Source organism: Mustela nigripes, chromosome 4, assembly GCF_022355385.1.
Source record: "Mustela nigripes isolate SB6536 chromosome 4, MUSNIG.SB6536, whole genome shotgun sequence".
In the NCBI taxonomy this organism is placed as follows: domain Eukaryota; kingdom Metazoa; phylum Chordata; class Mammalia; order Carnivora; family Mustelidae; genus Mustela; species Mustela nigripes.
Window position 1 is genome coordinate 151,335,000 of NC_081560.1, and position 13,109 is coordinate 151,348,108.

At 36.2% G+C, this 13,109-nt stretch overlaps 1 protein-coding gene across 11 annotated transcripts in view; it reads left to right on the forward strand.

Moving 5' to 3' along the window:
- MAPK8 (mitogen-activated protein kinase 8) overlaps window positions 1–13,109 on the forward strand; it is a 99,483-nt gene that overhangs the window by 17,958 nt on the left and 68,416 nt on the right. The window lies entirely within an intron of this gene.

Here is a 13,109-nt window from a genome sequence, read left to right on the forward strand (position 1 = left end):
TCTAGTTAGCAGTCATCTCCAGTGGTGGCAGACAACTTTCTTTCTCTCTTCTCTCTCTTTCAGTATGACAGAAATCTGCAGCGTTTTTTTACTGTTTTTATAATCATTCCAGTCATTATTCCTTTTTTTTTTTTAAATTAAAATTCCATTAGCCATCACTAGTTTCAGATGTGGTATTAAGTAATTCATCAATTGCATATAACACCCAGTGTTCATCACATCACATGCCCTCGTTAATGTCCATTACCCAATTACCCCATTCCCCCCACCCCCCGCACCTCCCCTCCAGCAACCCTCAATTTGTTTTCTATAATTAAGAATCTCTCATGGTTTGTTCTCCCTTTCTGATGACTTCCCATTCAGTTTTCCGTCCCTTCCCTCTGCTGTTTCTTATATTTCACATATGAGTGAAACCATATGATAATTGCCTTTCTCTGATTGACTTACTTCACTCATCATACTCTCCAGCACCCATGTTAGTGTAAATGGTGATATTTCATTCTTTTTGATAGCTGAGTAATATTGCATTGTATATTTCTACCTCATCTTTATCCATTCATCTGGTGGTGGAAATCTGGGCTTTTTCCAGAGTTTGTCTATTGTGGACATTGCTGCTATGAACATTGGGGTGCAGGTGCCCTTTCAGATCAGTACATTTGTATCTTTGGAGTAAGTAGTAGTGCAGTTTCTGGGTCAAAGGGTAGCTCTGTTTTTAACTTCTTGAGGAACCTCCATACTGTTTTCCAGAGTGGCTGTACCAGCTTGCATTCCCACCAACAGTGTAAGAGGGTTCCCCTTTCTCCACATCCTCACCATTTGTTGTTTCTTCTCTTGTTAATTTTAGACATTGCGACTGGTGTGAGGTAATATCTCCTATGGTTTTGTTGTATTTCCCTGATGTCTAGTGATGTGGATCATTTTTTTCATGTGTCTGTTGGTCATTTGAATGTCTTCTTTGCAGAAATGTCTGTTCATGTCCTTTGCCCATTTCTTGACTGGATTATTTGTTTTGGGGATATTGAGTTTGATAAATTCTTTATAGATCTTGGATACTAGCCCTTTATCTGATATGTCATTTGCAAATATCTTCTCCCATTCTGTAGATTGCCTTTTAGTTCTGTTTTCTGTTTCCTTTGCTGTGTTAAAGCTTTTTACCTTGATGAATTCCTTAATAGTCCATTTTTGCTTTTGTTTCCCTTGCCTTTGGAGCTATGTCTAACAAGAAGTTACTGCAGCCAAGGTCAAAGAGGTTGCTGTCTGTGTTCTTCTTAAATCTAGAGGTGACTTTAGGTCTAAAATGAGTCTCTTGTAAACAGCATCTATGGCTGTATCTTGCTTTTTTTTTTTTAATGCAATCTGATACCCTGTGTATTTTGATTGGAGCATTTAGCCCATTTACATTCAAGTAACTATTGAAAGATATGAATTTAGTGCCATTGTATTACCTCTAAAGTCCCTGTTTTTGTAGATTGCCTCTGTTTCTTTCTGGTCTGTTACTTTTGGGCTCTCTTTGCTTACAGGATTCCCTTTAATGTTTCTTACAGGCTGGTTTAATGATCACAAATTCTTTTTGTTTCTGTTTGTCCTGGACACCCTTTATCTCTCCTTCCATTCTGAATGATAGCCTGGCTGGATATTCTTGGCTGCATGTTTTCTCATTTAGTACTCTGAATATATCATGCCAGCCTTTTCTGGTCTGCCAGGTCTTTGGATAGGTCTGCTTGCCAGTGTAATGTTCCTACCCCTGTAGGTTAAGGACTTCTTATCTTGAGCTGCTTTTAGGATTTTCTCTTTATCTCTGAAATTTGCAGGCTTCACTGTTGTATGCTAGTGTGTTGATCTAGTTTTACTGATTTTGGGTTGGGGGGGTGCATTCTCTGCCTGCTAGACTTGAATGTCTGTTTTCTTTGCCACATTAGGGAAGTTCTCAGCTCTGATTTGCTCAAATATACCTTCTGCTCCTCTCTCTCTCTTCTTCCTCTAGGACCCTAATAATTCTAATACTGTCTTGCTTTGTGGTGTCACTGATTTCTCAAAGCCTCCTCTCATGATCCATTCGTTTTTCTCTCTTTTCCTTAGCTTCCTTCCTCTCATCTTGTTTTCTGTGTCAGCTCTTCTGCCTCATTTACCCTAGAGGTTAGAGCATTCATTTTAGACTGCATCTCAGTTAAAACATTTTTTATTTTGGCCTGATTAGATTTTATTTTTGCACTGAGATTCTCTAGTGTCTTTAATGTTTTTTCCAAGCCCAGCTAGTAACTTTATATTCAGTATCCTGAATTCCAGCTCTGACATTTTGCTGACATCCATATAGATTAGGCCTGTGACAGTATTACACCAGTTTTTTCCTTTGTTGTAAATTCATCCTTCTAGTTATTTTGCTTAGAGGAGAATGGGTGAACAAGAGAACAAAATAAAAAATATTAACCATGACCCAAGCAAAATGCACACTAGACAAATCCAAAGAGGTTGGAAACTTAAAAAAAAAAGAGAGAGACAGAGACAGAGAAAAGAGGAGGGGGGAAAGAATATAATCTTCCCAAGTGGACAAAACAGGGTGATCCACTTGGTCTTAGCTGTTTTTTGGTCTGTTTGTTAGAAGACATTATATCCCAAAATTGTAAAAGAAGCAAAACTTGAATATGTACAAAAATAAAGTTGAATATAGTGAAAAGTAAAAAATGAAGAATATATTTACAAAGTATAAATGTAAAAATAAAGGTTAAAAAAGACTTAAAAATAGAAACTTAAAAAGACTTAAAATAAGAAACTCATTGAAAAGGGAAAAATGAAAAAAAGAAAAGGAAAATTTGAAACTGAAATATAAAAGAATCATGAGAAAAAACAATCTCAAATTCTATATACTGTTTTCCCCGATGCTGGAGTTTTGCATTTCTGTGTGCTTAGTAAACTTAGTGTTTTCCTGATTTTTCCAGCTGGGCTTCTGGGGGAGGGTGCTACTGTACTGATTCTCTGATGTCTTTGCCTGGGCAGAGTTGCACTGCCCCTTGCCTGGGACTGGGCTCAGTGTAAGCTGCTTGGGGTGATTCTTTGTGGCTTTTTGTTCCCTGAAGGTTTTCCACAGCTATATCACTTTCCAGTAGCCAGCTTATGGAGTTTCCCCCTCCCACACACACACCATTTATATTCTGATATATCCCCTCAGATTCACTTCTCCACACCCCCTACCTTGCAAAAAGTGGTCGGTTTTCTATTTGTGGAATTTCAGCAATTCTTTTTTTACATCTCAGATTGAATTTATAGGTGCTCATAATGATTTGATAGTTACATAGTTGAATTCAAGGGACCAGATGAAATAAAGTCCCCTACTTTAATGCCATCTTGCCTCCTTCCCCTCACTATTCCTTTTTTAGTAGGCTTTTTTAGAAATTCTGGCTTTTCAGAAAAAATGAGAACATATTACCTAGATTTCTCTTATACCCTCACCCAGATTCTCTTACTATCAACAGTTTCCTATATTAGTATTGTACATTTATGACAGTTAGTAGACTAATATCAATACATGCTTTTTTTAAAAGATTGTATTTGAGAAAGAGAGAGAGAGTGTGTGTGCACACGAGTGGAGGGGAGGGGCAGAGGGAGAGGGAGAAGCAGGCTCCCCACTGAGCAGTGAGCCCAACGCTGGGCTTAATCCCAGGACTGACACACCCAGGCACCCCAATACATTATTATTAACCAAAGTACATAGTTTATTCAGTTTTCCATAGTTTTTACCTAATGTCCTTTTTCTGTTATTTTCTGTTACAGGTATCCTATCCAGGATACCACATTATATTTAGTTGGTCTGTTTCCTTAGAAGCTTCTTGTCATTGAGTTCTCAGACATTCCTTCATTGTTTTTGATGACCTTGACAGTTTTGAGGAGCACTGGTCAGGTATTTTGTAGGATTCCCCTTTGTTGGAATTTGTCTGAAGTTTTTCTAAGTTTTAGACTGGGATTATGAGTTTAGAGGAGACAGATCATAGAGGTAAAGTGCCATTTTCATCACATCATATCAGAGGTACATGTTGTTAACATAGTTTACAGCTACTGATGTTGACCTTGATCACTGGCTGAAATAGTGTTTGTCAGATTTCTCCACTATAAAGTGACTCCCTTTCTACTCCCCATTGTACTGTTCGGCAGAAGTCACTGTGTGCAAGAAGTTAATATGTGCAGCCACACTCAAAGAGTGAGGAGTTATGTTTGTCTCCTTAAGAGTACAGTGCATAAATTAGTGGGATCTTTCTGCAGAGAGTTTTAACTCTTCTCCCATTTATTAATTCAGTAATTTGTATCTTCTCCCATTTATTAATTCAGTAATTTGTATCAGTTATAAGTTCATGATTATTTTATACTTTGAGTTATAACCCAGCTCTACTTTATTTTCTTGCTCAAATAATTCCAGCTTTGGCCAATGAGAGGTCTTCCAGTTGGTACCTATGCTCCTTTAACATACCTCTATCAAAGCAGGTAATTTTTTTCTTTCTTTCTTTAATTTTTTTTTTTTAAGGATTTCCTTACTTTCTGTGACTACAAAGTGTTTCCAGCCTATCTTACATATTTTCTGCCCCACTTTTAGAATCAACCACTTTTCCAAGGAACTCTATTTCCTTATATTGGAGAATGGTATTAGAGAATTAGAAACCAAGATCTAGGTACTAGGTGTGCTTATTGCCTCTGGGATGTGGCTTTTCTTAGTCACTCTCAGCAGACAGAGCTAAGAAATGAATGTGTGTATGTATTAATAACACACATACATTTGTGTTTATACACATATCTATAAATATTTTATATAACCATCTGTGTCTATATTAAGCTAAACATGAGTGCTTACTGTCTTCAGTTCTAATCCATTACCACATGGATCTTTCTGGCATTCTCTCCTTAGTGATAGTAATTTCCTCTAACAGTGAGAAACCTGCCTCCTACCATACAGGATCCATTTACTTGTTTAATTCCAGCATGTGTATGTTTAGAGCAGTATTATAATTAACTTATGTATGCCCAAAAGGAAACAACTTTATCAACTAGGAGTTTTTTGTGTGTGAATTCTTTAGGAATTACTACATATGTAATCACATTGACAAACAAGAACAGCTTTATTTTTTTGTTTTACAATATATATACTTCTTATTTTCTTTTGTTGTTTTACTTCAGTAGTCACAAATTTTTGTATGATACTAAATACGCGTGACGAGAGGGGACATCCTTGACTTGTTCCCAAACCTAGAGGGAAAGTATCCAGTTTCTTACCATTGAATTTATGTTAATTATAGGGTTTTGTTTTGCTAGAGAATTTCTTTATCAAATTGAGGAGAATGGTTGCTAGTCCTAATTTTCTGAGAGTTTTTATCATGAATGGGTGTTAGATTTTGTCAATTGAGGAAAAAAAAGATTTTGTCAAATGGCTTTTCCTCTTCCAGTGATATGACTTTTTTTCTTTAGCCTGTGAATGTGGTTGGTTACATTAGATTTTAGGACCAACTTTGCATACCTGGAATAAATACCCTTTGGTTGTGGTATAGAATTCTTTTTATGTATTTTTGGATTTTGTTGCTGATATTTTGTTGAGGATTTTTGTATCTATGTTCGTAAGAGATACTGTTCTGTAATTTTCTTTTTCTGTATTGTCTTTATCTGATTTTGGTATTAGGATAATGCCGTAGTCATTGAGTTAGAGGATATTTCTTTTGCTTCTATTTCTGGAAGAGATTGTGGAGAATTCATAATTAATGTCATTTTTTCCCGTAAATATTTGGTAGATTTCATCAGTGAAACAGCTGGACTTGGTGCTGACAGTTTGGAAAGGTTAATATTGATTCAGTTTCTTTAATTGATAAAGTCATGTTCTGATTATCTGTTTCTGTTTGTGTGAACTTTGTTAGATTTTATCTTTCACAGAATTGGCCTATTATTTCATCTCAGTTAACACATTTGTGAGTATAGAATTTTTCATAATATTCTTTTACTGTTCTTCTAATGTACTTGTAATCGGTAGTGTTGACCCCCTTTCACATTTTATATTAGTAATTTGTGTCTCTCCCTCTTTTTTTCTTTTTTTCTTAGTCTGGCTAGGAGTTTATCAATTTTATTTATATTTTCAAAAAACAGCTTTTGTTTTTGTTGTTTTATTTTTCTGTTTTCAGTTCCGTTGATTTCTGCTCTGTTCCCCCACCCCCTTTTGCTTGTTTCATGTGTCTTTATTCTTTTTCATACTCACATGGCTCTAGATTTGGCCAGTGGGAATTTCTTTAAGTGATGGCTCTATCATTTTCATCTGACCTTGTTGGTCATTGAGTACTTCCTGGCAGAACAAGATGTCTGTGTTTCGAGTTGTACTTACCCTGCTTCAGCCTGGAACACTCCATTTTTTAGGAAATTAGTTTTAGTCTGAGTTTTGCATAATTATTCATTTCTTTCACTTAGACTTGGAACAGATTTGCCACAAAGGATTATGCTTTTTGCTTTTCTTCAGCTGTCTGCAGAGCAACAGAGATATCCTGTCCATGCTTTTATTTTTTACATCCTTCCTTATTTCAAAAACAGAATGTTTTCTTGTTCAGTATGTGTAGGCATAAAGGTATTCAAATATACTCAGATTCTTGTATTAAGTCCCTGAAGCCGACTTGAACTTTAGCAGTTTGCGCTTGTGCTGAGTTAAAAGATAATTGCATACCACATTGCATACCTTTTTAAGAAGTTAGAAAATTGAGTATGCAGTGTTCTGAATTATTCCATTTGGCTTTTTTGCATCTCTAAAATTATTTCATCATTTATATTTAAAGTGTTTGAGCTTTAAGGGTTTTGGTTTTGTTTTTTGTTTCTTGTTTTTTGAACAAATACTATCTGCTAGCACTTAACAATTAACACATTTAGTCTTTCTGACAATCTCCATTACTCTACTCTATCCTGCACTTTATAGATGGGAAAACTCAGGCAGTGAAGTTAATTGCTCAGGGTGGTGGAGCCAGAATCTGAATCCAGATAATCTGCTCCAGAGTCTGAGCTTTAATCACTGCTATGTGTGGCCTCTCCTGTGATGGTTAAGTGGAAGTGTTGTATGTGGTTTTGCATCAAGTTCTGCCCTTTCTTTCTTCTTAATTATGGTGCAGTGGGCAACACCATATTCCTGTAACGCTTTGGTGTGGCATTGTGGGCATTAGTTATTTAAGCAATAGAATTTTGAGATCCCTAATTGGAAGAATTCAGAGCCTTGTATTTCATTGTTTTGCTCTATTGGCCTTTGCTGCAATTCTTTTTGTCAAGAGATAAATATTTTCTTGAACAGTGATGATCTCCAAAAAGATCTCCTTAATAAAAACATTCAGTAAACCAAGTTAGAGTGTGAATTTTGAAGTGTGATGATATAAAAGGAGAGTAAGTGAAAAGACTTCCTATAAGGTACAAAGAGAGCTGAATAGTTGTAACAAGTTTACTGGTGTACATAGTTCTGCTGGTACTGTATAGGAAGTATTTTTATTTTAAGAGAATATTTTGCTGGAAATTCAAGATTCTTAGCATTCTAATTTCAGTGCTTTGGTATGTTAACATGGGATTTATGCATCCTATTTCCTGGTGTAATTTTCTCTTCTCTGCCTCCCTTTGGTTATTAAGGCCTGCTGATAATTCTTTAAAGTTAGGGAACATTTCTTTTGAAAAGAATGTTATCTAGTGCTAATGAGAGGAAGAGAAAAATAGATTTTGCTCTAAAAGAAATGTGTCCTTAGTGAAGTAAGAAGTTTTGTAAGAGATTTGCAGTGTTGGTCTCCGTATCTCAGTCTTCTAAGGTTTGTTAACATCTCTGAACTTTAACAGTAGAAAATATAGGAAGGGGTTTCAAGGGTTCCATGAAGTCAGACTGTTTTTATAGCAATACTTAGTTGTTATTTGCTCTTTCTGTGCTTGTTCTCAAGTTTTCCAGAGGCCACATTACCTGACCTGTGATGTGGCAACAGAGCTCAGAAGGACATAAGAGAATCCAGCTGTCTGAAATTAAGCCAACAGGGAAAGGAATATGTAAAAATGTAAAACAATGGCACTCTTCTCAAAAGTGTTTTTAAAAAAGTATTTTCTACCAAAATACTAGTTACAGTAACATGTAATAGGTTTGTTATTATTGTATTTTTTTTTTAAGATTTTATTCATTTATTTGACAGAGATCACAAGCAGGCATAGAGGCAGGCAGAGAGAGAGAGAAGAGGAAGCAGGCTTCCCACTGAGCAGAGTGCCCGATGCGGGACTTGATCCCAGGACCCTGAGATCATGACCCGAGCCAAAGGCAGCAGCTTAACCCACTGAGCCACCCAGGTGCCCTGTTATTATTGTATTTTAAATATAACTGAAGTTTTAAACATTCAGTTTTTAATGTCTAACATAGTAGATATTGATAGATATAATCAGTGTAAATTATAAGTAAAAGTTCTTTGGGATCCTCAATAATTTTAAAGAGTATATGGGAGGGGCACCTGGGTGGCTCTGTCATTATGCATCTGCCTTCGGCTCAGGGTCATGATCTCACGGTCCTGGGATCAAGCCGCGCTTGATCCCTTGATCCCTGCTTGGCCGGAGGCCTGCTTCTCCCTCTTCCACTCCTTCTGCTTATGTTCCCTCTCTCATTGTGTCCATCTCTGTCAAATAAATAAATGAATAAAACTTTTTTTTTTTTAAAGAATATATGGGATCCTGAGACCCAGAAATTTAGAGTGGCTGCATTATAGGATATTAAGAAATTATTTGTTCATATCACTGCTTATCTTATTAGAAATATCTTAAGAAGCTGCCAGCATTCACAAGAACAGATTTAAATTTTCCAGAATCCAGAATTTTAATTTTCACTTGAACGTTTGAATTTTATCCTTAGGGTAAATTTTGTCATTTGTTTCCCTTGACCTAATAGGCTTACTTTGTTCATTTTCAAGAAAATATCTTCTAGATACCCTACTCCAGATTAATAGTTTGTGTATCATTCATTCTTTCAAGTTAAAATGGTATTCCATGAAAAAGTAGCTCACAACTCTATTAGTTGCACAGGTGCCTTACCTTTGAGACACCATTATTTTTCAGTATACAGTTGCAGTGCTAATGTGAGTTTCCCATTTTATCATACAGATTATTTTAATATTTCTTTTTTATACTACCTTAAAATTTGACAATATAACAGCCATGTGAAATCTGAAATTATATAAATAATTTTTTCATGTTCAATTATATTAAAATCCATTGGTATGTCTTGCATTTAAATGAATCCTATGCCAGTGCATTGATCATTTGGAAAATATCTGCATATCTTCTGAATGTTGAAATATTTCATTATATCATTATTGACATAGTATCCTATGAGGACTCACGGGGCCATCACCAGAAACCCTGTCTGGGTCAAGTACTTGAAGGCCAAGATTTATACAGTTAATTTCTGAGAAAAAAATTACCAAAATTGATATCTGAAGCCAGACTGGTTAGTTTAAGAAAAGAGAGTCCCCAAGTTACCAATACCTAGAGTAAGAAAGGAATGTGGCAACATATCCTGCAGATGAAGGGAAATTTATAGACAAGTATATACTAATAACTAAACAACTTAGATGGCATGGAAAAACTCTTTTTAAAGATATGCATTACTCAGATTGACACCACAAGAAAGCTTTGTATTAGGAAAGTTGATTTTGTAATGAAAAAGTTTAGCATAGGCTCTTTGGCACCACAAGGGAATGACCAGTAATGTGATTCGTCCACTGCTTCTAAAGCTATGATTACCACATTTTTTTAGTCTTGAAATATTTTTATGTTGTTAAAAATAAGTGAGGATTTCAAAGGCATTTTCTTTATATGGGCTATAGCTCTCAAAGTTTACCTTATTAAAACTAAAATTAAGAACTTTAAGAAATACTTACCAGTTTTTGTAAAATAATAAGCCAATTACAAGTTAACATGGATAACTTTTTTTCTTAACATGAACAACTTTTTTTTGTGAAAAGTAGCTTTTCACAAAAAGTAATATCTGTTACGAAATAACAGATCTCTTAGGCTCTGGAAAGTTCTTGTACATTTGTGAATGAGAATGAAAAAGGCAAATGGTATGTATTTCTGGATTGACATTTTGTTTTTCAGTACTTTAAAGTTGTAGTTTCCTTGTCTGAAGTCTGGTTATTTTTATCCTTGTTTCTGAATGAGTTCTGGAAATTGTTCATCTTTGTAGCTCCCTGGCAGTTGTCCTGTTCCTCAGTCCTGGGGAATTTTGCCTTACTTTGTGTACATTAGTATTCAGCCAAAGGTACAAGAGGACCCTGTGCTGATTTCTGGAGCTCTTTCTCTGAGCAGCTCTCTTCTCTCTCTCCTCTGCCCTCAAGATTCCAGACACCTTTGTCTTCCTGATACAGCTTCTCAACTCTTCCGAAGCTGCCATGCTGTTATGTGTGGCAGTGTTCTCCACAGTGGTCTGGAGAGGGCCCCCAGGCAGAACTGCAGGGCAGTTACAGAGTTTACCTACTTTGTTTTCCTTTTTTCAGAGGTAGCAGACCTAATCTCTCTGTTGTCCAGTGTCTGATAACAGTGTTGTATTGTTGTCCAGTGTCTGATAATAGTGTTTTCTCCGCTTTCTAGTTACTGAAAGAGGGTAAATCTGATCCTTGTCCTCCAACATGCCAGACAGAAAAATCAGCTTTATTAATTTTTATTTTTAGAGATGCTACAAGAACTATTCTTTTGAAGGAACTGAACCATATTTAATATACAATGGATAACATGGACAATGATTTTTTGTGTTTTTTTGTGTGTGGTGGGTTTTTTTTGTTATTGTTTTTACTTTAGGAAAATCTTAATGTCTGGATTAGGGTTAAAACATATTACAGGTCCACCTTCCCCCATCTGAAAGTAGAGCATTCCTGTGACACCTTTGTACACTAAAATGGCATAAAGCAAAGAAGCAGTTACCATTAATATGTTTTAAAAGTTTCTGAGCATTCCCAGACCTAAAATAACCTTAGGCTTTTCTGATACCTCAGAACACACTTTGCTAACAAAGGCACAAAATAAATTGAGATAATGCACAGATGCTCACAGACACAGTTCAAAGCTATTGTCATTTGATGCTTTGATGCTGAGTGTAGTTGCTGGAGAGGAGCTTGGTGGTATATTGTTGCTTGGGGTGTGTCCTGCATTTAAATGCTAATTGCTATTTTTATTCTTTGCCTTTTTCTTTTTTTAATAAAAATAGAAATTCTCTTTGATTTTCTTTTGATTAACGAAAACAGACTTATACAAGTCTTTCCTGAAAGTGAATTGGCATAATGTAAACTTTTAAAAAGCGGTAGGTAACGTAATAACCCCAGTAACTAAATGTAAAAGGTATAGGTGACTTGCAAGCCACTCATATCTAAAGCCATATATTTCAGTTTTCATTTGTTTACTTATCAAATATTATTTGGTGTTTCCCATATGCCAGGCATTATGCATATGCTTGCTTATGAAGAAAGCAAGCATTCCCTGCCATTTTGGAGTTTATAGTTTAGTGGAAAAGAGAATTAATCACAAAAATAAGCAAGCAGTTAGATCTCTGGTAAATGATCTGAAGGAGAACTTGGTATCATGAAGGTGTATAAGGACACTCAATTTAGATTGCAGAGTAGTGAGAGAGAGCTTTCCTGAGAAGTTGTCAGCTGAGCTGAAATTGGAGATTTAAAGAATGAGCAGGAGCTCCACAATAGTAAGGAGAGGAAGTAGGTTGAGTAGAACTTGCAGAGAATAATCTAGGCTGAGAGAATACGTATGCAGAAGCTATCAGGAGAGAGTCTTAACATATTCCAAGGAATGAGGGAAGGATAATATGGTGACTGGAGGGCAGAATACCATTTGTTAAGACAAGGAACACTGGAAGAAGGACCAGGTTTGGTTTTTAGAGGTGTTGAATTAGAGGTGCTTTTGAAACATCTAAATGGAATTATCAAGTAGGCAAGTTGAGTTTGAAATCAGAGGAGAAGTCAGAGTTGAAAATACACATTTGGATATGTTCTGTTGGTGGTAACTGCTGTGGATGTAGGTGAAATGAATCAGTAAGGGAATAGAAGTCATAGCCTTTGAAGAATTTTGTTCTTTCTTTCTTTCTTTTTTTTTTTTTTCCAATTTCTAGGTGGAGAATGATTAATTATTAAAAGCCCGAGAACTGATTTTAGCATACTGGGACAGTGAGTTGGTAAAGAAGCCCTAGGGTATTGGTTTTCTCTGGCTGCTTTAACAAATTATCACAATTTTAGTGCCTTGAACCAACAGAAATTTATATTCTGTCATAGTTCTGGAGGTAACAAGTCTGAAATCAGTATTATTGGGTCCAAATCAAGGTGTTGGCATGGCCAGCTCCCTCTCGAGAGTCTTTCAGCTTCTGGTGGCTGCCAGTATTCCTTGAATTGTGGCCCCACCACTCCACTCACTGCCTCTGTGGTCACATAGCTTCCCCTTTTCTGTCTAATCATTCTCTGCCTTGTAAGGATATTTACGATGGCATTCAGGGTCCATCTGGATAATCTTATCTCAAGATCCTTAATGTAATCCTATCTGCCAAAGCTTTACCCTGAGCTGTTTTTGGCTACACAACACTTCTGACACCAAATATGTGGGTTTTTTTCTCATACCAACCAACTCTCCAATTTTCTGGACACTAGATGGGTGTTCTGCAATTCAGGACTGGCACTATTAAAAGACCCCAGAGGTTAAAGGCCTAGTACCACAAGATTGCCCCAACTTCAGATGTCAGTTGTAAGTCTGGCTTCTCCTGACTAAATGGCTATAAAGTCAAGGTTTGGGGATTCCCACAACCCCTCACCTCAGTTTGATAATATTTAAGAAATGACTTGCAGAGGCCGGAGAAGCATTTTTACCTATTATTGCTAGTTTATTGTAAAGGGTACAACTCAGGAATTGCCAGATGGAAGAAAAATCCATAGGACAAGGCATGGGGGAAGAGTTTAAAGAGTTTCATGACCTTTCTAATCACGCCACTGTTCTAGCACCTTGAGGTATATACCAACTTGGAAGCTCTCCAAACTCCACTGTTTAGGAGTTTTTTTTTTTTTTAATTTTTTATTTTTTATAAACATATATTTTTATCCCCAGGGGTA